Here is a 27,197-nt window from a genome sequence, read left to right as displayed (position 1 = left end):
AGAGACAGAGTACTTGAAATCTGAATCATTCTACAGAGTCCAAGATATAAACTCTACAAAATAGTACACTGTAGCTTTTCGTGCTATTTCCCAGTCTTCTTTCCAGAACGTTGTTGTCACTGCCTCTTCTAAATACTGCTGTCATAAGACGAATGGAATCCATTCTTCCTTACTGCTGTTCAGATGTCATTAGACGGGATGACTAAGAAGAAACAAGATTTAGATTGTAGGAGAGAAAGGCCTAGAAGCAATCTAGATCTTCCAAGAAAGAACTACAACATCTAGCCTGCAGATCTAGCATACTGTCTGACTGCTTGCAGCCTTTGTGTTTCAAGTAAAGAATCTTTCTTGAAGACACAATTCCGTGTGCTTAAAAGTAGACAAAGTTTTTATTTTAATTAAGTGAAGGAAAATATTAAGCCACATATGTAACATGTGTCCAGATATGTGTACATGTATATGTGTATGTATGTGTATCCAGTGCTATATATAACTTGTTTGAGAGGCAGCATGATGTAGTGACACTGTGCAAATCACTCTCCATGTCCAGACTTTTACAAACTGCTCATATAAATAAAGCTTAAGAAGTCCAGCTGATCTGGTTCCCTGGCTGTCAGCTTCACTCTATCCCATGATTTCACTAAACAACTTAACTAAGCCACAATCACTTCCCAGCATCTTCACCTCTCCTCTTCATTTTTAGCTAATATGTACTGGGCAGCCTATTCGCTTCTTATATTTGTTCTCTCTGTGTATCTCCATCTCCATCTCTCTCTCTGTCTCTGTCTCTCTCTGTCTCTGTCTGTCTCTATCTCTGTCTCTGTCTCTGTCTCTCTCTCTCTCTCTCTCGCTCGCTCTGCGTGTGTGTGTGTGTGTGTGTGTGTGTGTGTGTGTGTGTGTGTGTATTGGTTAATTTGTTTCACAGTAGGGAAGAAAGAATGTACTCTGAAGAGGCAAAAGTGGAGGTTAACGGCTAAAGAGCTCATTTTGCTGGTCCACACTGTAGGAAAGCCCTATACTATTTCTAATATTGTACAACTGACAGCTTCCTGAAGGGGATTTTTGTACTCAATTGATTGACTCTTGGGAGAAGCAATGACGTGTCTTTTTCTTTACCAGCAAGTTCATGATCCTACAAGTTTTAGACAGTAGACTTCTACTTCACAGAGTAGAGATTGTCACGTCTCTACCTAGAGCTAGAGACAGGGTTTGATCCTATTCTTTTGACCAGAAGTGCGTGCCTTACTCTTTCAGTTCTTGGTTTTTCAAGTTGCTGCTTTCCCAGGAGCAGCCTGTCTAATGACCTACAAGACTGCTAATGTGTAGCTACCTGACACTCACCCCTTGAGACTTTAGACCCTAAAGTCATTTAAGAGACATGCCAGTCTGGCTACTTTTAGATGAAATGGGCCATGGAAGGGTTTAGCGTGTCCATTCTTCCTGACTTTCAGGTCTTGGAGAATCATTAATGGAACCCAACAAGATGGAGTTTGGTTGCTTCAGGATGATCTGAAAGTGAATCAACAGAAAATGAAAGACAGTGAAATTATGAAATTAAGACAGCAGTCAAGTATATAAGGGACAAAGACTAATGGGTGTACTACTAAGATTGCAATTGGCCTAACTCCTCTCTTCTTTCTCCTCTCTCTCTCTCTCTCTCTCTCTCTCTCTCTCTCTCTCTCTCTCTCTCTCTCTCTCTCTCTATCTAATTTGGTAAAATGTGTCTGTGTATTTGTGTATATGTACATGGAAGCCATGAATCATCCTTAACTGCAAGCGTCATCATTTTTCAGCTACATAATTTCCTTACTGTAAGGACCTAGAGCAGTGTTTCTCAACTTTCCTAACACTGTAAACCTTTAATACAGTTCCTCGTGCAATGGTGACCCCTAACCATAAAATTATGTTGCTTCCACTTCATAACTTTAATTTTGCTACTGTTATGAATCATAATGTAAGCATCTAATATGCAGGATATCTGATATGCAAACTCAAGGGGCTCATGGCCCACAGATTGGGAACCACTAATCTAGAGACTGCAGGATTATTTTGGCCATAATGCATTGTAAGCTAAGGGCCATGAAGAAATCTCTAAGTTCCCTTAAGGACCCAGTTCACACATTCTACAGAGTAAGTAAAAGCAGAAGGGTCTGCCATTTGAGCTCTGATATTACTTCATTAATTCAATACAAGAAATGTGCTGACCTTATATATGACATTAGGGATACTCAGAAAATACTAATCACTCTCCTTTTGAGAAACACACCAACTCAGGTTCGTATGGGTGTGGAGGAGGCAGACGTACCAGTGGAGCAAGAACTGGTGATCTGAAGCCTACGACCCTGAAAATCAGAAGGTCATAGAGGTCCTGTCTGTGGCCGGGTGCCGAGTCTACTCAGACGGGTGTAGGTAAAGGAGCAGGGAGGTCTCCACACCCCACCACATGAGGATGTGGGAAATTCAATTAAAAGCTATCACTGGGCTCTCTCTAGAGATGCTGGCTGGGACCATGGTCCCCGTGAGCACCATCAAAAGAATTCACACAAGACACGCACAGAACTTAGTGTGGAAGACAAGTAGGAGTTATTTCTAGAAAAGTGGAGGTTCCTCAGGGGGTGAGAGTAGATTGTCACCAAAGGGACCATTGCAGATCAGGGCATGCTGGAAAGAGGTGAGGTGGACAAGAGCTGAAGAAGACCATCGTCCTAGTCACTTCTCGAATGCAGATAGTTCCCTTTTTATTCATTTTTAATCATGGTGTTCTGGGCCAGACCAACGGCTGGGGCTCCAAGCAGTTTCTTTTCAGGGTTAAGGTGGAAGGTAGAGCCTTGTTTGAGCTAAACAAGCGCGCCACTGCTAAGCTACACCTAAACCCCGCTTTTATTTCCATGTTCAGACACAGTGTAGGTAAATAGCTACGACTGTGTTTGCCCTCAGTCTGCAGCCTTAACGGGGCTTGTCCTTGTGATGCCTCAGCCTCGGCCTCTGGAGTGACCAGGGTTCCAGGCCTGCAGTACCAGGTCTCACTTCCTTTCAATCATTTTTTTAATGATCGAATGAAATTATTCATTAAAAATAACCACCGGATTACATGTATGCTGACTTAAAAGTCTGCTTCTTTTGTAAGGGATCCCGTGACCTCCAGAAACGGGCTCAACCTTCCTACACCTCGAAAAGTAAGGGTGCTGATTTTCTGTGGAAACTCAGTCCATAACTCTTCCCTTTCTGGAGATGATGTCAAACGTTCATGGTCATAAGGGCGTTGTTGGGGCCAGTGAGACAGCTCAGTGGGTAAAAGCAGTTGCTTGGCTGTCCCTCTTACAGCTGCACCGCAAAAGATTCGACACAGATGGATCCATTTTGACTTTGAAATGTGTCCGGGACTGTTGATGATAGTTTTATACTCATCCATCTCCATCTCCACACCATTTCTGCCCCCTGGTTATTGCAAAGACGGACGCCTATCTTTGTAATTTTTGCCACCCATGCTCTGATTCTCACGCAGCAACAGGAACTGGTTGGAGTCATGTGGGCTTCAAAGCAAGACCAAGATGCAGTGAAATGATGAAAACTAGATTCCTTTCAGCAGCCCCCATTAAAAGCTGCTGTTGGGAAAACCCACACCCCCTTGAGCACTTTATGATCTCAGTTTGACTAGTACTTTGTCTCTTCTGATTCACTTCGCCAAGAGGTGTTGCTCTAAAGAAAATGAAAATGAGATTGGCCCAGAACTTGCTGGTATTGGATGGACAATTTCTAATTAATGGTCCTCTTCCCTTCAAGCTCAGAGCTCTGTAGGGGCAAGTTCCTAAACAGCATTCGAAGGTTAGAATATTTTCAGATAAGCAAATTCTCTCCCTTTCCTCTTTCTGGACTGGAGCATCTTCATGTTTTCCAGAACTGTGTTTCATGCTAGTCAACCCTCCTGGCATGACTCAGTCTCCAGGATAAATCATATGCAAATAGAAAATGCATCTTATTAATAGATCATGACTTAGTGCTGAGAGGGAGTCAACATAGGCACTGGCTTTGACTTCCAGAACCTACAGCATTCCAGGGTCATACCCACCTCTGAGACATTCATAATGTAAAATTTATGCAAGCTTCAGTGGTAGACACTTGCAACACATGTCATCTTAAAAATAAACTCTCTATTCTTCAGGCAGAGGTGTCGGAGGCGATGTCGCTTGTTCTTCTGACAAACAAGGGTAAAGGAGAAATGGATGCAGAGAAGCTAGATTGGAGCCAGGTCTAGCGTAGACGCTTCATGGCCTCCATCCTTCTCTTTTCCTCACCTTAAGACATCCCATTATATCAGCCAGTACCCAGCAGCACATGTCTAACCATCTGCTGGGATATCAAGTCAACATCGCCATTGTTGGCAGGGACCAGAGGCCCCTCACTCTGGATTGTAACTGTGAACGTGGTGGTGCAGTAAAAACAATCTGGAAGCCAGCTGACTGGAGTTTTGATTTTTAGTGTGATGTTTAAATCCCCTTCCTTAAATAATATGGCGGCATCTCGTTTCTGTTTTCCCTGCTCCCTGCTGACTCTCCCTATAAGATGCCAGGGACTAAGGTCTCTTTCGCCCAATTTTCCTCAGCTCACTGTTCACGTTGCCTTCTTATGTCTTCCTCATGCATTTGAATACAGGTTGTAGCACAGAAGTATTCGTGCTACTATAAATTGGGAGTTGGGGATGTCAGAGGACAACCTGGGGTGTTGTTCTTCAGGCACCGAATACCTTCCTTCTACACTGGCATGAAACTCACCAGAAGGCTAGGAGGCTGGCCCAGGAACCTCGGGTATCTGACTGTCTCCACCTCTGCAGTGCTGGGATTGCAAACACAAACCTCCACGACTGGCTTTTTGTGTGGGTCTTAGCGTGCAAACTCGGGTTTTCGGACTTGTAAGGCAAGCGCTTTGACTGTGATCTCTCTAGCCCTGTGTTATTGTGAATCCCTCTTACAGATGAGCCATGGAAGACCTGTGCTAATGTTTGTTTCTCTGTACAGAGTTTTTCTTTGCCACAGTTAACAGATTCGGTTGACTGAGTGAAAGACAGCATTACATCAACTGTCATCCACTTTGTTGGTCATGAAAGTCTCTTTGTGATGTGTGGACATTTATAGCACTTACCAGTTTCTTACTGCTATAGAAGAATGTAGAAACAGAAGCTCAGACATGCTTACCTCTGGGAATCCTCTACTACAAAACTCACAGCTGCGATCCTCCACTGCGCAGCTGCCATCATCCACTGCACAGCTGTGGTCCTCCACTGCACAGCTGTGGTCCTCCACTGCACAGCTGTGGTCCTCCACTGCACAGCTGTGGTCCTCCACTGCACAGCTGCGATCCTCCACTGCACAGCTGCCATCATCCACTGCACAGCTGCCGTCCTCCACTGCACAGCTGTGGTCCTCCACTGCACAGCTGTGGTCCTCCACTGCACAGCTGCGGTCCTCCACTGCACAGCTGTGGTCCTCCACTGCACAGCTGTGGTCCTCCACTGCACAGCTGCCATCATCCACTGCACAGCTCACAGCTGCCGTCCTCCACTGCACAGCTGCGGTCCTCCACTGCACAGCTGCGGTCCTCCACTGCACAGCTGCGGTCCTCCACTGCACAGCTGCGATCCTCCACTGCACAGCTGCCATCATCCACTGCACAGCTGTGGTCCTCCACTGCACAGCTGTGGTCCTCCACTGCACAGCTGTGGTCCTCCACTGCACAGCTGTGGTCCTTCACTGCACAGCTGTGGTCCTCCACTGCACAGCTGCCATCATCCACTGCACAGCTCACAGCTGCCGTCCTCCACTGCACAGCTGCGGTCCTCCACTGCACAGCTGTGGTCCTCCACTGCACAGCTCACAGCTGCCGTCCTCCACTGCACAGCTGCGGTCCTCCACTGCACAGCTGTGGTCCTCCACTGCACAGCTCACAGCTGCCGTCCTCCACTGCACAGCTGTGGTCCTTCACTGCACAGCTGCAGTCCTCTCCTGCACAGCTCACAGCTGCAGTCCTCCACTGCACAGCTGCAGTCCTCTCCTGCACAGCTCACAGCTGCCGTCCTCCACTGCACAGCTCACAGCTGTGGTCCTCCACTGCACAGCTGCGGTCCTCCACTGCACAGCTGCCGTCATCCACTGCACAGCTGTGGTCCTCCACTGCACAGCTGTGGTCCTCCACTGCACAGCTGCGGTCCTCCACTGCACAGCTGTGGTCCTCCACTGCACAGCTCACAGCTGCCGTCCTCCACTGCACAGCTGTGGTCCTCCACTGCACAGCTGCAGTCCTCTCCTGCACAGCTCACAGCTGCAGTCCTCCACTGCACAGCTGCAGTCCTCTCCTGCACAGCTCACAGCTGCTGTCCTCCACTGCACAGCTCACAGCTGTGGTCCTCCCCTGCACAGCCGTGGTCCTCCACTGCACAGCTGCCGTCCTCCATTGCACAGCTGCCGTCCTCCACTGCACAGCTGCAGTCCTCTCCTGCACAGCTCACAGCTGCCGTCCTCCACTGCACAGCTGCCGTCCTCCACTGCACAGCTGCCATCATCCACTGCACAGCTGCGGTCCTCCACTGCACAGCTCACAGCTGTGGTCCTCCACTGCACAGCTGGGTTTTGAAGAAGAGCTATGTAATATGAATTAATTATATACCCAGAGGTTGATACTGCAGTTCTAACTTCAAACTGAATATCAGAAAAGCAAAGCAGCTGGCCACTAGCTCTCACCTTTAGCTCTTCACCAAGTCTCAAACTGCTGCCTCTCCTCAGTGTGGCTGGAGAAGGAATGCCTCCAACTGAATCTGTTCCTGTCTTAAATACCTCTCATGAGTCCTGGGATTAAAGGCATGAGCTCTGTTACTCTTTTAGAGTGATTGTATAAGCCTGGGTGGTCTTGATCTCAGAGATCCATCTATTTCTTAATCCTGAGTCCTGGGTTTAAAGGTATACACCACCACCTACTAGCTTCTGGCTGCTGGGATTAAAGAAAGGTGTGGCTTCTATAATTTGTGGCTGACTTTGCTTTCAGAATCCTCAGGCAAGCTTTAATAGATCACAAATAACATATCACTACAGAGATAGAGATCCTAACAAGCACTGTATGCATTTAGTCTGTTAATTTTTTAAATGCATAAGAAACTGAACTTATGTAATGCTTCCTTGTCCCTTTGTTTCTTCATACCCTCCCTCTGTCCTTTTCTTCCTAACCATGTATCTTGCTGAGCATCAAAGGGTCTTTGGGATGGTACTTCCCTAACACTCCATCACCCACTAACAAATAGTTTTGAGGCTCCTCATGAGTTAGACACAGTGTTAAATACTTCAAACAGGACTGTGGGGGGGTTGGTCCTCACTCAGACTGCATGTACTCAGTATTGCAGGGCAGGGGTACTGAGCACACTAGCAGTCTAATCTCACTGCTGACTGCCTGGGTACTTCAAGGAAGAAGGTAAGTGCAAGAAAGCCATGCATTTCCGTCAGGTTTCAACACAGAGGATAGCCCTGGGTGCCGGTGTCCGTATCCACTTTCCACCTTATTTGAAACAGGGTCCCCTGTTCCTTTTTCTGCTGCTGTCTGTGCCTCCATTCACGTCCCTATAAAAGCACCAGCATGGCATGTGCTTGTACTGTGCCTGGCTTTTATGGGGTTATGGGTTATGGTGATTCAAACTCTCCTCCGCCAGCTTCTGTGGCAAGTGCTTTTGCCCACTGGACCACATTCCCCATTCCAGGAAGCCGTCTTAATCCTGTACCCTGAACAAGGCAGTATCCTCAGCTCTCAATGCACATGAATTCATCTGTTATTGTGAGTTATTTAGTGTAATATCCTCATTTCGTAGGTAAGAGACAAATGGCTTTCTCAAAGTCATACAGCTCTTCAGAAGCATAACCGAGTCCACTCAATGTCTTTCTGTCATTTGTCTTTTGCAGCTTAGTGTCTTTGAGTTTGAGAATACATAGAGAAACTAAAGATGCCCCCTTTCATATTTTACTGTGTATTTTAACTCCAAGCAAGTTTCCATCATCCACTGGGCAAGCAAAGGTCTTTTCACTCTGTTGCTAACAAAGGAATGAAGGTTCTTACTAGAGATGTTAGCCTGCTGCCCTCTGTCTCTAGACTCGACGCTGAGATATAAACTGTGAAATGCAATTCTCTTTCTTTCATGTGACTGGCTATGTGGGAAGTACCAGCAGAGCACAGGAGGCTAACACATTTCTCCACCCACTGCAAGTCTCCCCTGGCCACAGCAGGTGCTTGGAGATCCCACAAGTAGGAAAAGTGCTAAGTGAGGCAATGTTCCAGTCAGTGGGACAATTTTCAGAGAGAAAAATCCCCCTTGAATGCTGCTGCTGTTTTCTTTAAAGAACAATTCTAGGGAGAGAGAGAAAAACGACAGTATATGTGTTCTTTGAACACCCTACTTCGTATGTTCTTTGACCATATATATGTTATTTGAAAACTTGCTTAGTTGTTTGTGGTATGGGGGAATAGGCCTAGCTATAAACTAGCCAAGCACTGCACTACTCAGTTACATTACTAGTCCTTTGCTATATTTTTATTTTGAAATAGGACCTTGCTAATTTATGTAGGCTGGCCTTGCACTTACTACGTTACCCTGGCTAGCCTTGAATTTGGGATCTTCCTTAACCTCCTCAACAGCTAGAATTACAGACATGCCCATGCTGAAAGCTACATTTTTGGTCACTACTTTAAAAAATGATAGTAAAAATTATCTATGAGAAAAACTGAATGTGTGACCAAGAGTGAAACTTGGCCATGCATGGTCATTGCTGATGTCCACAACATGGAGTGTCACTGGAATCTAATGGGCAACATCCAGGTACTGTAGATGGTAGCAGGCTACTCTAGACAATCAACAAATCACAGAGAAGTCCCTCACCAACCAAGAGTTACCTGGCCCCAAGTATCAGTAGTGATGATGTAGGCACATAATATTACAAGGCTGGTCTACAATAGAATACTTGCTTTTAATATTTTTAAATTGAAATCAAATCGTTTTTAAATTGAGTACCATAGTGAGAGGATTTAATATGTCCTAGGATCGAACCCTTACTTAATCTAAAATGTCAAAAGAGAGACAAGACACACACGACGGAGCTCTGCTTCTGAGTGAATAAAAGCCGATGCACCTGTTTCCTCTTCCTTCTCTGAGTGCCACCCAAGCCCAGAGGATGCACATATAATACACACGGTGACTGGGAAAGTGCTGAGAGGGAGGCAGGCTGGAGAGAGAGGCTGAGACTCAAGTGACCATCTCATGGTGAATCCACGGGTTTTCTTTTTACCTCATATATCTCCAAATCTGGTGGAGACAAATCTGGGGAGCTGGAAGAGCTGAGGGCTATGGGAGAATGGAAAGGGTCAACCTGACAGATAAGTGTTGAGATAATAACTTCTCTACTCTAGCCGAACACTGCGGACAAGACTATCGCAAGCCCTATCCCAGACCAGAAAACAGTGAGTAGGAGTTCAGACTTCCACCATGAAGGCTGAAGAAAGGTGTTCGATGTCCCCCCCTGCATGAGGTTAGTCACAGATGGGAAAACACCAACCCGGAAATTTACGTTTCCACTGACAGTAGCACAGTCCCCTTCCTGATACCTTTAGTGGAGAGCACCTCAGAAACCCAAACATCTACCTCCCCCATAGGAATAAGATTCAGCTACATGTGAAAACACATAAAAAGAATTATACATCACAAATCAATAGGATTTATCCCAGGGAATGAAAATCTGGCTTAAATATTTGAGAATTGGTCGTTGAAGCACACTGCTACCATGACTAAGACAGAAAGAACACGTGAATGCATCGGCCAATGCAAAAGTATTTAATTTCTATAGATAAAAAAATACATCGGAAAAGTAAGAACAGAGAGGGACTTCCTCAACAGAGGATGTCTACAAAAATCTCATCACTAACTCGAATGGAGTGATGACGCATTTCACCCAAGATCATGAACACGCCAAGAATACCTGCTTTCTTGTTTTGTAGTTTTAGCCACTTATTCCAAATAGATTGCTATCCAGGGCAGTCAGACAACACAAGAAAGCAGAAGACATACAGATAAGAAAGGAAGGACAGCTGTCCCCACCTGGGTGACGTGGTTGCCTGGGTAGGAAACACATAAACAATACATATAGAATTAATACGTGATTCCATATTCCTATGGCAGGAGTAGGGTATAAAACCATATCAGTTAAATAAATTTTTACATACTAGCAATAAACACCTGGGTATCAAAGCTAACAATATAGTACTGTTCACAACTGTTCATGAAACATTTGGTTGTAATTCTAATAAAGTATATAGAGGACTTGAGTGTTGAAAATTACACAGTTCCACTGAAAGCAATCCCAAAAAGGCCTCCCCAAATGAGGAGGCAGAGGTGTTCTGTGTCCTGGCGTGGTGGCTTAACAAGACAGACATCAGTTTCCTCCCAACACCAACATAGCACTAATGCATTTCTTACAGACATCTCAGAAAGTTCCCGTTTTGTTTTTCAGGTTTGTTTTTGTTTATTTGAATCAGGGTCCCATTGCACAGCCCTGGTTGGCCTGGAACTTGACATATAGATCAGAGATATACCTGCTTCTGCCCCCAGAATGCTGAGATTGAAGGTGCATGTCTCCACACTTGGCCTCAGCAAGTTTTTTTTAAAAAGAGTTATTTATTCATGTATTCTATGCTCTGTGTTCACGCACACCAAAAGAGGGATCTGATCCATTACAGATGGTTGTGAGCCACCATGTGGTTGCTGGGAATTGAACTCAGGACCTCTGGAAGAGCAGTCAAGTGCTCTTAACTGCTGAACCATCCCTCCAGCCCCAGCAAGTTTTTTTTTATGTATAAAACATTACCTTAAAATGTAGATGGATGGGGCTCCGACCGTCGCCGCCACTGCTGGGGGGAGGAGGGCCATGATCCAAAGGAACCAGAACAGTTGAGGAAGCTGTTTATTGGTGGTCTGAGCTTTGAAACCACAGACGATAGTTTAAGAGAACATTTTGAGAAATGGGGCACACTCACAGATTGTGTGGTAATGAGAGACCCCCAAACAAAACGTTCCAGGGGCTTTGGTTTTGTGACCTGCTCTTGTGTTGAAGAGGTGGATGCTGCAATGTGTGCTTGGCCACACAAGGTTGATGGGCGTGTGGTGGAACCAAAGAGAGCCGTTGCTAGAGAGGATTCTGCAAAGCCTGGTGCCCATTTAACAGTGAAGAAAGTTTTTGTTGGTGGTGTTAAAGAAGATACAGAAGAATATAATCTGAGAGACTACTTTGAAAAGTATGGCAAGATTGAAACCATAGAAGTTATGGAAGACAGGCAGAGTGGAAAAAAGAGAGGATTTGCTTTTGTAACTTTTGATGATCATGACACCGCTGATAAAATTGTTGTTCAGAAATACCACACTATTAGTGGGCATAATTGTGAAGTGAAGAAGGCCCTTTCTAAACAAGAGATGCAGTCTGCTGGATCGCAGAGAGGTCGTGGAGGTAGCTCTGGCAACTTTATGGGTCGTGGAGGAAACTTTGGAGGTGGTGGAGGTAATTTTGGTCGTGGTGGAAACTTTGGTGAAGAGGAGGCCATGGTGGTGGCGGTGGTGGCAGCAGAGGCAGTTATGGAGGTGGTGATGGTGGATAGAATGGATTTGGAGGTGATGGTGGCAGCTATGGCAGTGTCCTGGTTACAGTAGGAGAGGAGGCTATGGTGGTGGTGGACCAGGATATGGAAACCAGGGTGGTGGATGTGGTGGTGGTGGAGAAGGATACGATGGTTACAATGAAGGAGGAAATTTTGGTGGAGGTAACTATGGTGGTGGTGGGAGCTACAGTGACTTTGGAAATTATAGTGGACAACAGCAAGCAATAATGGACCCATGAAAGGGGGCAGCTTTGGTGGAAGCAGCTCAGGCAGTCCCTGTAGTGGTGGCTATGGATCTGGTGGTGGAAGTGGTGGATATGGTAGCAGAAGGTTTTAAAAAAATACAGCAGAAAAGGGCTACAGTTCTTAGCAGGAGAGAGAGCAAGGAGTTGTCAGGAAAGCTGAGGTTACTTTGACACAGTCGTCCTAAATGCATTAGGGGAACTGTAAAAATCTGCTGCAGGAGGAACGATGATCATAGTCAGAAAAGTTACTGCAGCTTCAACAGGAAACCCTTCTTGTTCAGGACGGTCATAGCCACCGTTTGCAAAAAGTGCAGCCATTGATCAATGCAGTGTAGTGTCAATTAGACGTACATCCCTGAGGTCTTTTATCTGTTGTAGCTTTGTCTTTCTTTTTCTTTTCATTACATCAGGTATACTGTCCTGTAAATTGTGGTAGTGGTACCAGGAATAAAAAATTAAGGAATTAAAAAAAATGTAGATGGATGAGCAGATGGCCTAGAACAATTTAAAACAAGAAGAGGAAGAGGAGGAGGGGGAGAAAGAGGAGGAAAAGAAAGAGCAGAACCAATTTCAATACTTCTATTTCAGTGTACAATAATGACAAGTGTTACACTGGAGAGAGAGACAGAGACAGACAGACAGACAGACAGACAGAGTTCAATGGAACAAAACCAAGAACACGGAAATAGACCCACACAACTATGCTTAGCTGAGCTTTCATCAAGGTTCAAATGCAATCAGTGAAGGGACAGCATCATTTGCAGTACTTTGTTTCTGGGTAATTGATATCCAGTGGCAAGGAAGAAGGAAGAAAGGAAAGTGGGAGAGAGGGGAAGGGAGAAAGGAAAAAAGGGTGGGGAAGGGAAGGAAGATTGATTTAAAACCCGACCTTTACCCAAGAATTAGTCCAAATGGATAACTGACTCAAATGTAAATTTGAAATTTAAATATTTTGCAAAAAAGAAATAAGGGACAATAGAAAAGCCTTAGATTTGGAGTTAAGCAATGTTTTCAGACTAGACGCCATGGAGAGATTAAAGGACACAGGTAGTTTTAGCTTGGTTTCAACACTACATACTCCAGGAGTATTTGATATATCACTTAGTAACAAACCAATGTAGATGCTTATTAGTTAAGTAAAAAATAGCTTTGGCCTTTTAAAATATAAGAAAAGAACGAGTCACAAATGAAAACAAAAACAAAACCATGAATGCATTGTACTTCACCCAAATCTAAAACATTCTTGAGTACATTTGCGGAAAATCTGATATGTTTGTGATTTTCTAGTCATTCTCTTCCATAGTTGCAGCATCTAACCTGGTTCTGGGCACACAAATAGGCCCTGGATAAATTTTTTGAATGACTACAAGAAAATGTGCAAAGTAGCATTCACAATCCAATCTGTTGTACTCATTAGCTTGCTGTATACAATGCCCTCTGTTGTATTCACTAGCCTGCTGTATACAGTGCAGTCTGTTGTACTCACTAGCTTGCTGTATACAATGCACTCTGTTGTACTCACTAGCCTGCTGTATACAGTGCACTCTGTTGTACTCACTAGCCTGCTGTATACAATGCAATCTGTTGTACTCACTAGCCTGCTGTATACAATGCCCTCTGTTGTACTCACTAACCTGCTGTATACAATGCACTCTGTTGTACTCATTAGCCTGCTGTATACAGTGCACTCTGTTGTACTCACTAGCCTGCTGTATACAGTGCACTCTGTTGTATTCACTAGCCTGCTGTATACAGTGCAATCTGTTGTACTCACTAGCCTGCTGTATACAATGCACTCTGTTGTACTCACTAACCTGCTGTATACAATGCAGTCTGTTGTACTCACTAACCTGCTGTATACAATGCCCTCTGTTGTATTCACTAACTTGCTGTATACAGTGCACTCTGTTGTATTCACTAGCCTGCTGTATACAGTGCAATCTGTTATACTCACTAGCCTGCTGTATACAGTGCACTCTGTTGTACTCACTAGCCTGCTGTATACAGTGCACTCTGTTGTATTCACTAGCCTGCTGTATACAGTGCAATCTGTTGTACTCACTAGCCTGCTGTATACAATGCACTCTGTTGTACTCACTAACCTGCTGTATACAATGCAGTCTGTTGTACTCACTAACCTGCTGTATACAATGCCCTCTGTTATACTCACTAACTTGCTGTATACAGTGCACTCTGTTGTATTCACTAGCCTGCTGTATACAGTGCAATCTGTTATACTCACTAGCCTGCTGTATACAGTGCACTCTGTTGTATTCACTAGCCTGCTGTATACAGTGCAATCTGTTATACTCACTAGCCTGCTGTATACAATGCCCTCTGTTGTATTCACTAGCCTGCTGTATACAGTGCAATCTGTTATACTCACTAGCCTGCTGTATACAGTGCACTCTGTTGTATTCACTAGCCTGCTGTATACAGTGCAATCTGTTATACTCACTAGCCTGCTGTATACAATGCCCTCTGTTGTATTCACTAGCCTGCTGTATACAGTGCAATCTGTTATACTCACTAGCCTGCTGTATACAGTGCAGTCTGTTGTACTCACTAGCCTGCTGTATACAGTGCACTCTGTTGTATTCACTAGCCTGCTGTATACAGTGCAATCTGTTATACTCACTAGCCTGCTGTATACAGTGCACTCTGTTGTATTCACTAGCCTGCTGTATACAGTGCAATCTGTTATACTCACTAGCCTGCTGTATACAGTGCAGTCTGTTGTATCAGTACGTAACAGCTTTGTGAGGCACAGTATACAATTCAGAACACTGGGCTTTAGGGGGAAGTTAAAGTATAAAACCAAACAGGAACTTTGTCTTCTAGATAAGTGACACGTCCCCTTGGGAAATGAGCACACCATTTTAAAACTGTGGCATTTGGATGCTCGTCAGGCTCTGAGTCTGTAAAGTAATTGTAAACCCTTCACTGGGCTGTGTAAATGGCCCAGATGTAACTTTTCTCTCCTTTGTCTCCAGCAGACATTGCTGGTGAATTTCAACACTGTGCCCAGGATCGGCCTCAAAGTCTGTCTCCATACAGCCCTGGAGGCAGCACTCCCCAATGGATCGTAGCAGATTCTAGAGGACCCCTTAGAACCTGTGTGTTTAAGGTGATCTCGCATAAGCCATTTCACCTGCCGTTTGCGACTCTCACTGACCGGTTTCTGCGGGTGGAGAGCGTCCTCCCGGGTGCTGGAGGTCAGTGGGAAGAGGCGCAGGTGTAAGGCTTCAACTGGGTCATCCTCCTTCAGGGGACTGGCTCTCAAACAGAGTATTTTTCCTAGTCCGCAAAAGACACGTCACTCGCTCCCTCCCTGCTGGCCCTGGCAGAGAGAAAGGGAGAGACAGGGATGAAGGGCTGCCATGCCTTCCAGGTGTCCCTTATTGCGGTCCAATGTGGCCACCGCAGGGCCTCTCTGCTTGCCTGCAGATATCCTTTTGAGCGTTCAATTAAAAGGGACATTTGCTGACGTCTGTACATGGTGTGCCTGGTCCTGGCGGCCTGAACCTTTTGGCTTCCAGTATCTATGTTTATAACATTTGGGAGATACTGTTTTGTTTTTGTGTAGATTTACAAAGCCTGGGCAATTTTATGTTTACTTAAAACTTCCTTAAGTCCCCATGCCTCAGCAACCAAGATGATAATTTTTTGCAAAACTTTCTTGCAATGACCACAGCTGTCTTAGCACTAAAAAAACGAGGTTTGGAACAAAGCGTGAGCCATAGCTATCACAAATCCCCACATAAAGGTTTCCAAAGTAACCCTAAGGAGTTTTCGCTTTTAAATCCATGAGTCACATTCTGAGAAAGGTCAGGAAAAGGCCTTTGTCCATAAAACGAGCATAATAATACCTGCTTGGATCTTTGTTGCCGCAATGAAAGGGATGAGTGGATTCTTTGGTGATTTTGGAAGTAGAGAAGACTCCCTGACAGTATTCACAAAGCCCAGAGATAATCAACACACTCCAATATAATTTTTATTTCATATTTATGTATATGTTTGTTTGTCGTCCTGACTGGCCTCAAACTTGCTATCAAGACTGCACTGGCCTCAAACCCACCGGCCTCTACCTCCCAAATGCTAGGATTAAAGGTGTGCGCCACCCCATATGCAACTTTTAAATAAGCAAAGTAAATAAGAGAGAAAACTTGCAAATATTTGTCACATTACAAAGAACAAGGAACTAATTCCTTTCGTATATAAAGAGCTGTTAGGAAAAGAGAAGAAATATGTCTGGCAAGGTCGCAAACAGATAATTTGCAAGAAGAAATAAATATAAATAGCCCTTGTATATGTTCATTTCTCTCTCTCTCTCTCTCTCTCTCTCTCTCTCTCTCTCTCTCTCCCTCCCTCCCTCCCTCCCTTCCTCTCTCCATCCCTCCCTCTGGGTGTGTAATGAGTCTCCATTTCACTCACAATAAGAGGCAAAGCAAAGCGAAATCACATTGAAACAGCACTTCTCACCTATCAGGTTGGCACAGCCCCAAAAGTTTAAAATCGCTCCGTTGGCAGGGCTGCAAAGAAACAGGCGTTATGATACATTGCTGGTAGGGGTGCAAACGGTACAACCCATGCAGAGGGCAATTTGCCATTCTTTACCCACACTGAAAATTCATTTACCCTTTGCCCTGGTAATCCCACTTCTGGGAATATTTCCTACATATTGTATATATCTACAGGCATACACACGTTCAGTCTCTCTGTATATTTGTGCATACACACATATACATATATACACACAATTTCTATGTATGTGTGTATGTATGTATGTATGTATGTATGTATGTATGTATGTATATATATGCATGTGTGTGCATATGAATCCCCCCTCCTGTTTTTACGAATCTGGCAGGTTCATATTCCATTCTAAGAGAAATCAACAGTACTGTCCTTCTCTTGTTCACAGCATGCCCGTCAGTCACCTTTGTTGTCTCAAATGTTATTGTGGTAGTACATACTCTTAACCCCAGGACTCGGGAATCAGAACCAGATAGATTTTTAAGAGTTCGAGGCCAGTAAGGCCTACCTAGAGAATTCTAGGCCAGCCAGGGTAGCGCAGGGAGATTCTGTCTTAAAATGAAAATGGGATAATATTGCAGCATGTATGTTTAATAAAATGTCCCCACCCATTCGTCTGTGGCCAACACTCAAGTGGACTCTGTATCTTGGCCCTTGTGACTGGTGCTGAAATGGGCAGCGTGTGCACCGCTCTTTGAGACAATGGTAACACTTCTTTTGCACACACGCTCACAGTGGTACGCCTGGATTGCAGGTAATTCTGTTTTTAAGTTTCTGAAGACTTTTCCATGCCATTTCCCAAAAATAGCTTTAACAATTTACACCTCAACCAAAGTATACAAGGGTTTTATTCTCTCGACATTGTTCATATCTCTCTCAGAAGATAGCATCTTGTGATTCGAATTCCCTGGCTGGTTAGTGAACTTGAACATCCCCCTCACACCCACCTCCTGTCTGCATGCCTTCTTTTGGGGAATGCCTTTTAGGCTCTTTGGCTTCTTCTGCTATTCAGGTGCATGTGTTTCCAAACATTTTTTAATAGTGCCCCTTGTCAGATATCACTTGTTTTCTTCTATTCCCCAGGCTATAGATCGGTGGCCTTGCTATGCAAACCTTTTCATTAGATGGAGTTTCATTAGTCTCCTTGCTTTTCTCACTTGGGCTTGGAGTGTTAAGTCTCTCAGAGCATTGCCTAGGTCCGTGTCAAGCAACATTTTTTCCCCTATATTTTCTCCTCATAGCTTCTTAGTATCAGGCCTTATATTGGATTTTTAGCTCATTTTGAGGTGACTTTTGTGTACGGTCTGAATTACAGATCTAATTTTGTTCTTCCACATGAAGCTATCCAGTTTCCCCAACAGAATCTCCCAGAGACTGTTTCTCCATCCCGTGTCCTTGACACACTGCCCAGGATGGGTGAACTATGGAAGTGTGGATTTACCTCTGAGGTCTCCACTCTGTCTTACTGGTCTATCTAACATTGAACAAGGGTGTCAGCAAAACAATGCCATTCACCATGACAACCAGAACAAGATACTTCACTTTGACGGTGGCGATTGACTGAAGCAGAGACCCACCTGGTCTTTTCTGTCTGGGCACAGCTTCATGTCTACGTCCACATTCTCATCCCGCAACTGTCTGATCTGAAGCTGTAGGACAAGAGTCACGGGAGTGGCGTCTCACTCTCAGCGTGGCTGGGTCTAGGATCAACATGGAAACACACCTCCGCTGTGTCTGTGAGGATCTTTCCAGAGAGGTCTCACTGTAGCGGGAAGGCCCAACAGGGGCGTTTGGTTGACACGGTCCTGGAAGCCTAGGCTGCCTAACGGAGTAGAAAGGAGAGCGTGAGCCGAGCACCAGCGCTCATCTCTCTCCGCTTCCTGACTGTGGACAAGTGTGATGGCTGCCTCGAGCTCCTGCCGCCAGGCTCTCCCTTCCTTGATGCGCCGGCCTCGAGGTGTGAGCTAACACAAACCCTTCGTTATGTAAGTCGTTTCTTAGGAGGGATTTTAGCCTCAGTGAAAAGTAACCAACATACACGGTTTACCCAGGAGATGTGAGTCTGTGTCCCCTAAAATAAACCGTATGGTTCGAGGGCCTAGCATTCACTGAGAGGAAAGAACCCAGCAAGGCAAATGCCGGCACTGGGATCAGTTTTTTTTTTCGTATTTATGCCTCTTTAATAATTATCTGAATAATTACTTCTGTTGATGCTCTTTGTTCAGTGAAATAAGCTTTAGAGTTTGGCATGGTACTGATGCTTCTCATCCCAGCATTCAAGTTTGAGGCCAGCATATGATACATACTGAGTTCAAGTCCAGAGTAGGCTGCAGAGGGAAACCTTGTCCAAGACCTGTTAAAGATTTCGCCTCCTTCATATGGCCACAATGGGGACCTCCTGGTAGTTGAGTTCTTTAGGAATCCTGAGTTTTTTGCCTACTTCAAAATTATCCCCTGGGTTAGCCTCCTTTTGGAGACTTGTCTCCAGTCTGTCCCGCTGGGGCCTGGTTGCTTACTAGAAACCCAATTCAGAGACAAATATGGCTGGGAGTGGAGTGAAATTCCTCGCTTTTGTGAGCAAATCAAGCAGAATCTATTGTGACTATCTTTGCAAACACGGCATCGGTGTGATCTGTTGGCATTAACCACATCTCACCGCAGCTGGCAAAGAAATAGAGTCTGGTAGAAGAAACGATTCTTGGTGTAGCACGTTATAGAAACAATTGCATTTTACCTCGGCTCCTCTGGCTTTGAGAAGAGAAAGACTGTGATTCTGTGCCAGTGTCTTCTTCCCTTTCTTTCTTGAGTTGGAGGATCCGGATTCCTGGAGGATAAAAAAAAAGCCCTCTCTCTCACATAAGGGCATCCCCGTGCATCCACAGGCTTCCACAGATTTTAATAAGGCCCTCTATGTGGGTCTCTTCAAATTTGGGCAAAATACTTAGAGTGAGAAAAATGTCACATCTAATCAAGGGTGCTACAAACGCGGTGCCTGTGTTGGGCAGTTAGCACACGAGTGGCTTGAGCCAAATTGCAAGTACTGCCTGTTGGCAGCCAAAACTGAGGAAACTCATCTCGAGTTCTCATTTCTGCAATTTCAACAAAATATACAGGGTTTTTAAAAAGGAAGCTACATTTGATTTTGGGGAAAGAGTATAACCCATGGTAAGAGAACTTAGCGTTTTTAATTTCTTTAGAGGTATTTTAAGATATGATTTGCTGGCATCTGTTTCCGTGATCGCTGTACATGCCTGGTGTTACCAGGGGCCAGAAGAGTGAACCGGGTGCATTGGGATTGGAGTCCTGAGTGGCTGTGAGCGGCAGTGAGCGCTGCTGTGAGCCACCCTGTGGGCGTTGGGAACTGACTCTGTGTTCTCGTCAAGTGGCCTTACCTGCTGGGTCAGCTCTCCAGCCCCACGAGGGGTTTTTATTTTCCTGGAGAAAAGCATTTTGGGGGCCCACACGTGTTTCATTTAAATAGAAATACCTGGACACACAGCATAACCACCCGTTTCACATGATAGCAAGCACTTTTTGAATACATGCCTGGCACACACACACACACACACACACACACACACGCACGCACACGCACGCACGCACACGAGTGTATATGTGCACATGTGTTTATATGTCTGTGTGCTTCAATGGGAGGGCTCCACACCTGTGTGCATGTGAATGGCAGAGTCAACTTCAGGAGCCGGCTTTCTGAGATGAGGTCCTCACTGGAAACCAGGGCCCCGTGACTAGGCTTGTCTGGCTGGCCAGCAAGCCCCAGGGATCTTTCTGTCCCCGCTGCCTCCACTGGGGATGCGAGGGCACATCGCCAGACCTGGATTTTTATATGAGGCCTCTGGGGGCCAAACTCAGGTCCTCACGCTTGCACAGCAAGTGTTTCACCAACGGAGCCAGCCACCTCCTCGGATGCAGCCGCTGCTCATTGCCGATGTTTCCAGCCTAGAGTGCTTCAGTCCCTTGGCTCCAAGTAAGCTCCACAAAGTCCAGGGCTTCCCCCCAGGGTCCGCAGAGAGTCTGCAGTATGGGATGGAGGATTTCTCACTAATGCCTAGCGCTCTCGAAAATGGCGAGAGCTCGGAGATGCTGCTAAGATCCTGAATGCCTGCTATTGGCCCCCACAACCCAGCACCGCCAGGTCCCAGATGCCGTTGTACCAAGGCTGAGAAATCCCACGGGGTTCGTGTCTGCGGAGGCACGCCACATTGTGGCCAGTGCAGCCTGCTTCTCTCATTTCTTACAGTGTCTTGTCTGCAGCCCTCGGCTTGTGCCTGGGCCTCAGCTGGCTTCACAGGCTACCACTCTGAGATGTTGATCTTTCTCTGGGAGATGCTGCAGGCCCAGCCTGGCATCACCAGGATGCTGACCTAGGAAGCACCGCATCCCTCCGTGTAGGGAAGTCCCTTCTTTTTTCTGTCACGTGGCAGCGTCCAGAGCTTTTAATGGGAGTTTGGGGGTCAAGGAGACACAACATCGGGACCTGCAAGGAGGCACTGGCCGCCTACCGCTCACTGACTGACTTGTCTTCCTGCAGCTGCCAGGCCACACCCTTCACTTCCGGATCTCCCTAGTTTATGGCGCCTTCCTCTCTGGTCGCCACCAATTTCAGCTTCATATTCAATTTAGAAATCGAATAACCTCAGAAAGGGCTTTGCTGAACCAAAGAAGACCCCAGTCTCAACACTACAATATGTTCCACAGAAACGTCTGAATCCGCCGTTTAATGGAGCACATCCTAGATCAAAATTTCGGGCTGGGGATGGGAGGAATAGTGCATGGAGGGATGGCCCGGTGGTTACGAGCACTTAGTACCCTTGCAGAAGATGTAAGGTTGGGGTCCCAACACCCACATGGCACCTTACAGCCACGTATACCTCCAGTCCCGTGTGTGTGTGTGTGTGTGTGTGTGTGCAAGAAAACACTCACACGCACAAACTAAACAAAATAAATCTTCTAAGACTTCACTCAGGGGACCGTCACACACAAGGCTTCGAGAGCTTGTCTGGAAGCCCTGGCAATGGGGTGTGTGTGCGGATATCGTATACCCATGACTGAGCACCCGATCTCCTCCATGTGGGGAAACTCATCCTCTCCGACCGAACACGCAGCTTCTGGAGAGCCAAACAGAGAATGGCGAGGAAGGGGACACCAGCCTCGCCAGACACATCAGCTAAATCAACCCTGGCGACCAATGGGATGACAGGTGTCATGGCCAGATCGTCCCCACACCCAGTAAACAAGCCTCTGGAATCAGGGAGAGTGAGACTGTGGGGCCAGAACCCCTTCTTTCATAGGAGGTGTGCACGCGTAATAAGACACCGGAAGCCAGGGATGAGAATTGATGCACACAGAGAAGCAGCTCCCACCTAACCCCTCCAGGGCTCCGTGTCCACACTCCCGCGTGTAACTATCCTGTTGCTTAAGAGTTCTCATGCGTGTGAGAGCTTTAAAATGCACCCACCGAATATCTCAGGATCAAGTTCTCTGCTTGGGGCGTCTTGAAGCCAATGCGTCCTGCTGGATTGAGCTCTCAGGCAGGTGCACATAGCAGAATCTACCTCTACCACCCTCCCGTTGCTGGTAGAATTTATTTCTTTGAGGTTGTGGATTGGAGTCCTTGTCTGGCTGACAACCCCAGCGCTTGCCACAAGGTCACCATCTCAGAAACAGAGAATCTTTGCATCAGTTTTCTCTCCTGCTACCCCTAAGGAAACTCCTTTTCCAAAAATAGAATAGTTTTGAGAATTCCATACAGTGTATTTTGACCCTATTCACTTCCCACTCCTCCCCCTAATTCCTCCCAGATCCACACCCAACTCCTCATTCCTTCCAACTTCTTTCTTTCTCTCTCTCTTTTTTAAAATAACTCACCAAGTTCAATTTGTGTTGCCCACATAGTTATGGGAGTAGAGCCATCCACTGGAACAGGGCCTACCTCGGGTCATACTCTTAAGAAAACTAACTCCCCCGCTCAGAAGCTGGACAGAGGCCAAGGAGTCAGGAAGGACCATGTGAAGTGCAGATATAAACCGTGCCCTAGAGAGGGGCCAGTGGGGATGACTTAGCAGATATGGACATTCTGAAACACGAGCCAAGTGCCAAAAGAACACGGAAGACACTGCATAAAAATGAAATGTGGCTGCCTGCACTGTGTGGGGCACATCCTTCCTGGCAGACGAGAGGATCTAACTGCAGGTCTAGAAGGATGAACTACATTTCGTAGAGTGCGATTCTTGGTGGATATCTGTGGTGAGTTATTCGTTGACATGAAAGTGTAAAAAAGAAGACAAACACCTGGATGGACAGTACTGAATGAAATACAGTGAGTGAGGAGGGAAACAGGGAGGAGGGAAACAGGGAGGAGGGAGGGGGAGAGAGAGTCTTCATCTTTTCATTTTATATTCTGTCCAGTCCAAATACGTATAAGGATTACAAATAGTTTAACAGTATAATTTATTAAAGACAGAAAACATGTATCATATCTTATTAATTTATTTTTACTAGTGTTAGGAATTAAGTTGGTCTTGGGCTAGTCAAGCTGTCTACACTCCAGTCTCCAAATGACTTCTCCCTCACACTGAACAAGTGCTGCTTGGTTATGATTATGTTGTGCAACTGGGCATCTACACCAAAATGCAAACCGACTTTCCTATTTGTCATTAAATATCCAGGTGAAATTCATGGAACATGTTCACACATTTTTGAAAATAGTCAACGACTGTATGCTTATTATTCCTCTGGTCCAAATATTAACACCATTAGAAGAACTATGTAAACTCGTGTTTATATTATGTCATCTCTGGAACCTAAAATACAATCTGAGGTACTTACGAAGTGAAGGTCTCATCTTCTCATCTTTGCGAAGACTACAAGATACCAGCAGATCACCAAAAGAGAGTTTCCAACCACAAGCCTCAGATATATTTCCAAAATCTGTGAGGGTGACCAGAGGTGATTTTTTTTTCATATAACTTCTTGAATAAACAAAAAAGAACTTATTTTGAAATTAGTTGTAAGGAAGGTGGGCAGGGAATGACAAAGGTTATCCTGCATGATGGTTGATTAATTTCCAAACTAAATTCTACTGCAAGGTAACGACCTTATCCTATGGGGTTGCCACTTCTTTGAAGTGTCTGAGTCACTTGTGGGTGAATCTGTACTTCAAAGACGAAGATCAATGGCAGTGTGTTTCTGGGTGCACGGCTTCTTGCACAGAGCACACCCACGCCATGAAGGCGTGGGACTCAGGGAGCCTCTGTCTCCTGGAAGTGGAGCCTGGACTTCCTAGTGACAGGCACAGCAGCCGATTTCCTAGTGGGCTTCGAGAGACACTGTCCTTTCTCCTTCAGCACCGATAAGCTTTATAAGCAACGCCTCCTGCCTACAAGTTAATGATCTCAACTGCACAGCATTTTCTTCAGTCCTGTTTTTCTCAGAAGAAAACACTTTACGATCCTGTGAGGAGTTTCCCCCACAACACTCAGAGTTGATCTCACAGCCAATATCATAGTTTCCCCTTTCTACTCAATGACTGTGGTTATAAGTTTTAGCTGATAGTGTCAGCTAGAAATATGAATGCATGGAAATAAATGAACGAGTGAATGAATGAACGAATGAATGAATGGGTGTTGCCTGTTGGAAGTTCACTGTACAGGCTCCAAACTCCATCACACACCCCCGTTCAATCCTTCGCTAGTACTTCTTGGTCAATTTACCGTCATCTTCTCCATTCCCAGTTCATCTATGCGATCTTGAAAGAAAGAAAGGAAGAAAGAAGGGAAGGAAGGAAGAAAGAAGGAAAAGAAGAAGGGGAGGGGAGGGAGAGGAAGGAAGGAAGGAAGGGAAAGAAGAGAGGGAGGGGGAGGAAGAGGAAGTAGGAAGAGAGAGAGGAGAGGAGGGAGGGAGAGAGGCTTGCAGTCAGCAGGTAGAGAGGGTAGATCAGTTGATAAAGTGATTGCTGTGTAAACATTAGGGCCTAAATTCAACCCTGAGAATATGTGTAAAATTCCAGGTGTGGTAGGCAGTTTGAGCTTGCCATTCCATAGCTGGGAAGCAAAGTCAGGCAGATCCCTGGGGTTTGCTCACCAGCCAGCCTTGATCCAGACCAGTGAGAGACCCTGACTCAATAAAAACAAGATGGATATTCTCTGAGCTCTGACACCAGCGGTTGACCTCTGGCCTCTATAAACAGGAATGCATGTGCATGCACACACACACACACACACACAGAGAGAGAGAGAGTGAGAGAGAGAGAAAGAGAGAGAGAATTTCTACTCATAAAGGTTGGAATCCTTCCACCTTGGATGGGCAAAAATTTTGGTAAATCTATTAGCACTTTAACTACCAGCTTTTGATAGCTTCTTTGGCATTTACACAAATTGTGTAACCTGTGTGGTGGAATGCTTTCTTTCTTGTTTTCTAACTTCATTTCTCCTAAAATTTGTCCCCTACGTGTGTGCATTACAGGGAGTTGAGTGCCCGGTTGTACAGATGCTACTGAGAACCATTTGTTCTATTAAATGGTGCAGGAAGAAGGAGATAGTTCCTGAAAGTGTAGAAAACTGGGTCTTCTCAGTTGTAGGAAGAGTTCTCTCTCTTCTCAGCAGCATGGGAAGTGTGTGACCCTTCACCTGCAATCCAGGATGTGGTACATCTAAGACGCTATCATTGTCTATCACTAAGGCTATGTTCAACCTCGAAAAAAAGAGAGCTTTTGTGGCCCATCACAAATCTGGACTTTCCAGGAGAGAGTTTTGTTCCCTCTGACCAAAGCCTCCTCCCTGAGGACTGGCTCTCATAGCACCAGAAGGAGCTATGCAAATTGCCAATGGATAATAGCAGCCAACGGTTCTGCCCAGCTATGATGCACACAATCCACAACAACGGCCAGCCCACCAACACACCCTAAAGGAGCAGTGTGGCCTTCTATCCCAGGGCTAGCCACAACTCTCTAAGTGGACCTAAGGCTTGCTCATTAGGAGGGAAACCATGCCAGGCACTGTCAACCTAGCAACTACCCGTGGCTGGTGAGGTCATGGAACCCAGGAGAGCCCACTACTGCCACTTTGCAAAAATTTGCACAATTCCTAGCTGTAGTCTAAATACTCATATACCCACAGATTAATGTAGCTGTCACCCCCATCAAAGAAGTTTCCATCTCCAGCAGATGGGAGCCATTAAAGAAATTATCATGATGCACAGAACAACTTGCTGTGGCATATCGAACTCCAATTTACACATCTTCAACTAAATCCTTACACGTAAGACTCAGGGAACATCAAGGAAGAAGGAGGCGGATTTTAAGAGTCAGAGGACTAGGACATCTGCTACGATGTAGTGTCTTCTATACATGACAAGGAGCTATCTATACCCATGAAATCTCAACAACGGGTTGCTGAAATGAGACCCGCACAATAACACCACCAGCTAACATGCCAACGTGGATGGGGAAATATCATGGGGCCTTACCCTTAGATGAAGAACTCTAGGAAACTAACAATACTGACAGGGAGAATAAATCTTCCGCAGGGATGAGCCTCCTACTTGCTTATCCAACCCCTACTGGTCAACCCTTAAAACATATCCACACTGGAGGGGACGGAGGAGGAGGAGGAAGAGGGAGCTGGGATTGACATGTGAAGCAAGATGGTTTCTAATTTAAATAAAAAAACATATCCATACAAGCTACACTAACCACACACACACACACACACACACAATAGTTAAAGGACAGGGGGCCATGAATTCGAGAGGGAACAGGGTGGAGGCATGCCAAGAGTTGGTGGGAGGAGAGAAAAGGGGAACACGATGTAAATGCAGTATCATAAATGAAGTTACCAAAAATAATAAAATAAAAATACATACACAATTCAAAAGCGCAAGTTTGAAAACTGGAGGACAGGCCCTTCCCAATCGACTGGCACCTCCACCTGAGCATGATCAGTGCTCTCTCCCTGGGCATCCACACTGACTTCCAGGCTTTATTTCTTTGAGGTCGAAACTCGGAAGCAAAACAGAAAACTAGAGCCCATTACAACTGGCGGGGAACAGGGAGCGCTGGAGGGACGGCTCAGCAGTTCAGAAAAATGGCTGCTTTTTCAGAGGACCCATGTTCAGCTTCCAGCACCCACATGGCAGCCCACAACTGCCTGCCGCTCTAGTTCCAGAGGATCTGGCACTGTCTTGAACTCCGTAGATACTACACACACGCATATAGCACACATACATACATGCAAGCAAAAACACCCACACACATAAAGATAAAGAAATCTTAATCTTAAAAAGGGAACAAAGAGAACTCATTGGACAGAGACCATCAAGTTTCCCTTTGTTCCGGTGTTGTGGGGAATCGCGCCCGTCGGCAGTCCCTGCCCACCTTCTTCCAAAGAGAAAGCTTCAGGAACAGCACTGCAGGGGATACCAGAAGGACAAGGACCAGGGTGGATCTTCAAAGGCCCAGCTTCCCCACTTACTGTCCTCACAGGAGGTTTCAGCACCTGGCACATGACATTTAACTTTACCTCCTCCAAAAGGGCACCCAGAGGTCATTACAGCCCCGTTCCCAAGCTGTTCTCAGGACTTGAACTCATTTGAGAGCAAATGGCAAGCCACATGCATTTTACTCACCTCCACCCACACAAGGAAACCTAGTTGAATCTAGACTGAAGGCCATGGCACCTTAATCGAACATCACTGTGAAGGTACTCATGCCCAGAACTCCCCATAAATGAC

The 27,197-nt window shown here is 45.6% G+C and overlaps 1 long non-coding RNA gene and 1 pseudogene across 1 annotated transcript; one reads left to right on the top strand and one right to left on the bottom strand.

Moving 5' to 3' along the window:
* LOC121137629 lies at positions 1 to 27,197 on the bottom strand. The gene is made up of 6 exons (XR_005874917.1): positions 27,093 to 27,197; positions 23,298 to 23,399; positions 16,398 to 16,447; positions 15,091 to 15,255; positions 1,342 to 1,509; positions 1 to 202 (listed from the first exon to the last, which is right to left on the bottom strand). It is a non-coding gene; the product is annotated as an uncharacterized LOC121137629 (long non-coding RNA).
* On the top strand, positions 10,914 to 12,070 carry LOC121137628 (annotated as a pseudogene).

The sequence above is a fragment of the Mesocricetus auratus genome, unplaced genomic scaffold, assembly GCF_017639785.1.
Source record: "Mesocricetus auratus isolate SY011 unplaced genomic scaffold, BCM_Maur_2.0 Super-Scaffold_100691, whole genome shotgun sequence".
NCBI classification, from domain to species: domain Eukaryota; kingdom Metazoa; phylum Chordata; class Mammalia; order Rodentia; family Cricetidae; genus Mesocricetus; species Mesocricetus auratus.
Note: the sequence above shows the minus strand (reverse complement) of the source record. Positions and strands in the feature narration are given on the sequence as shown.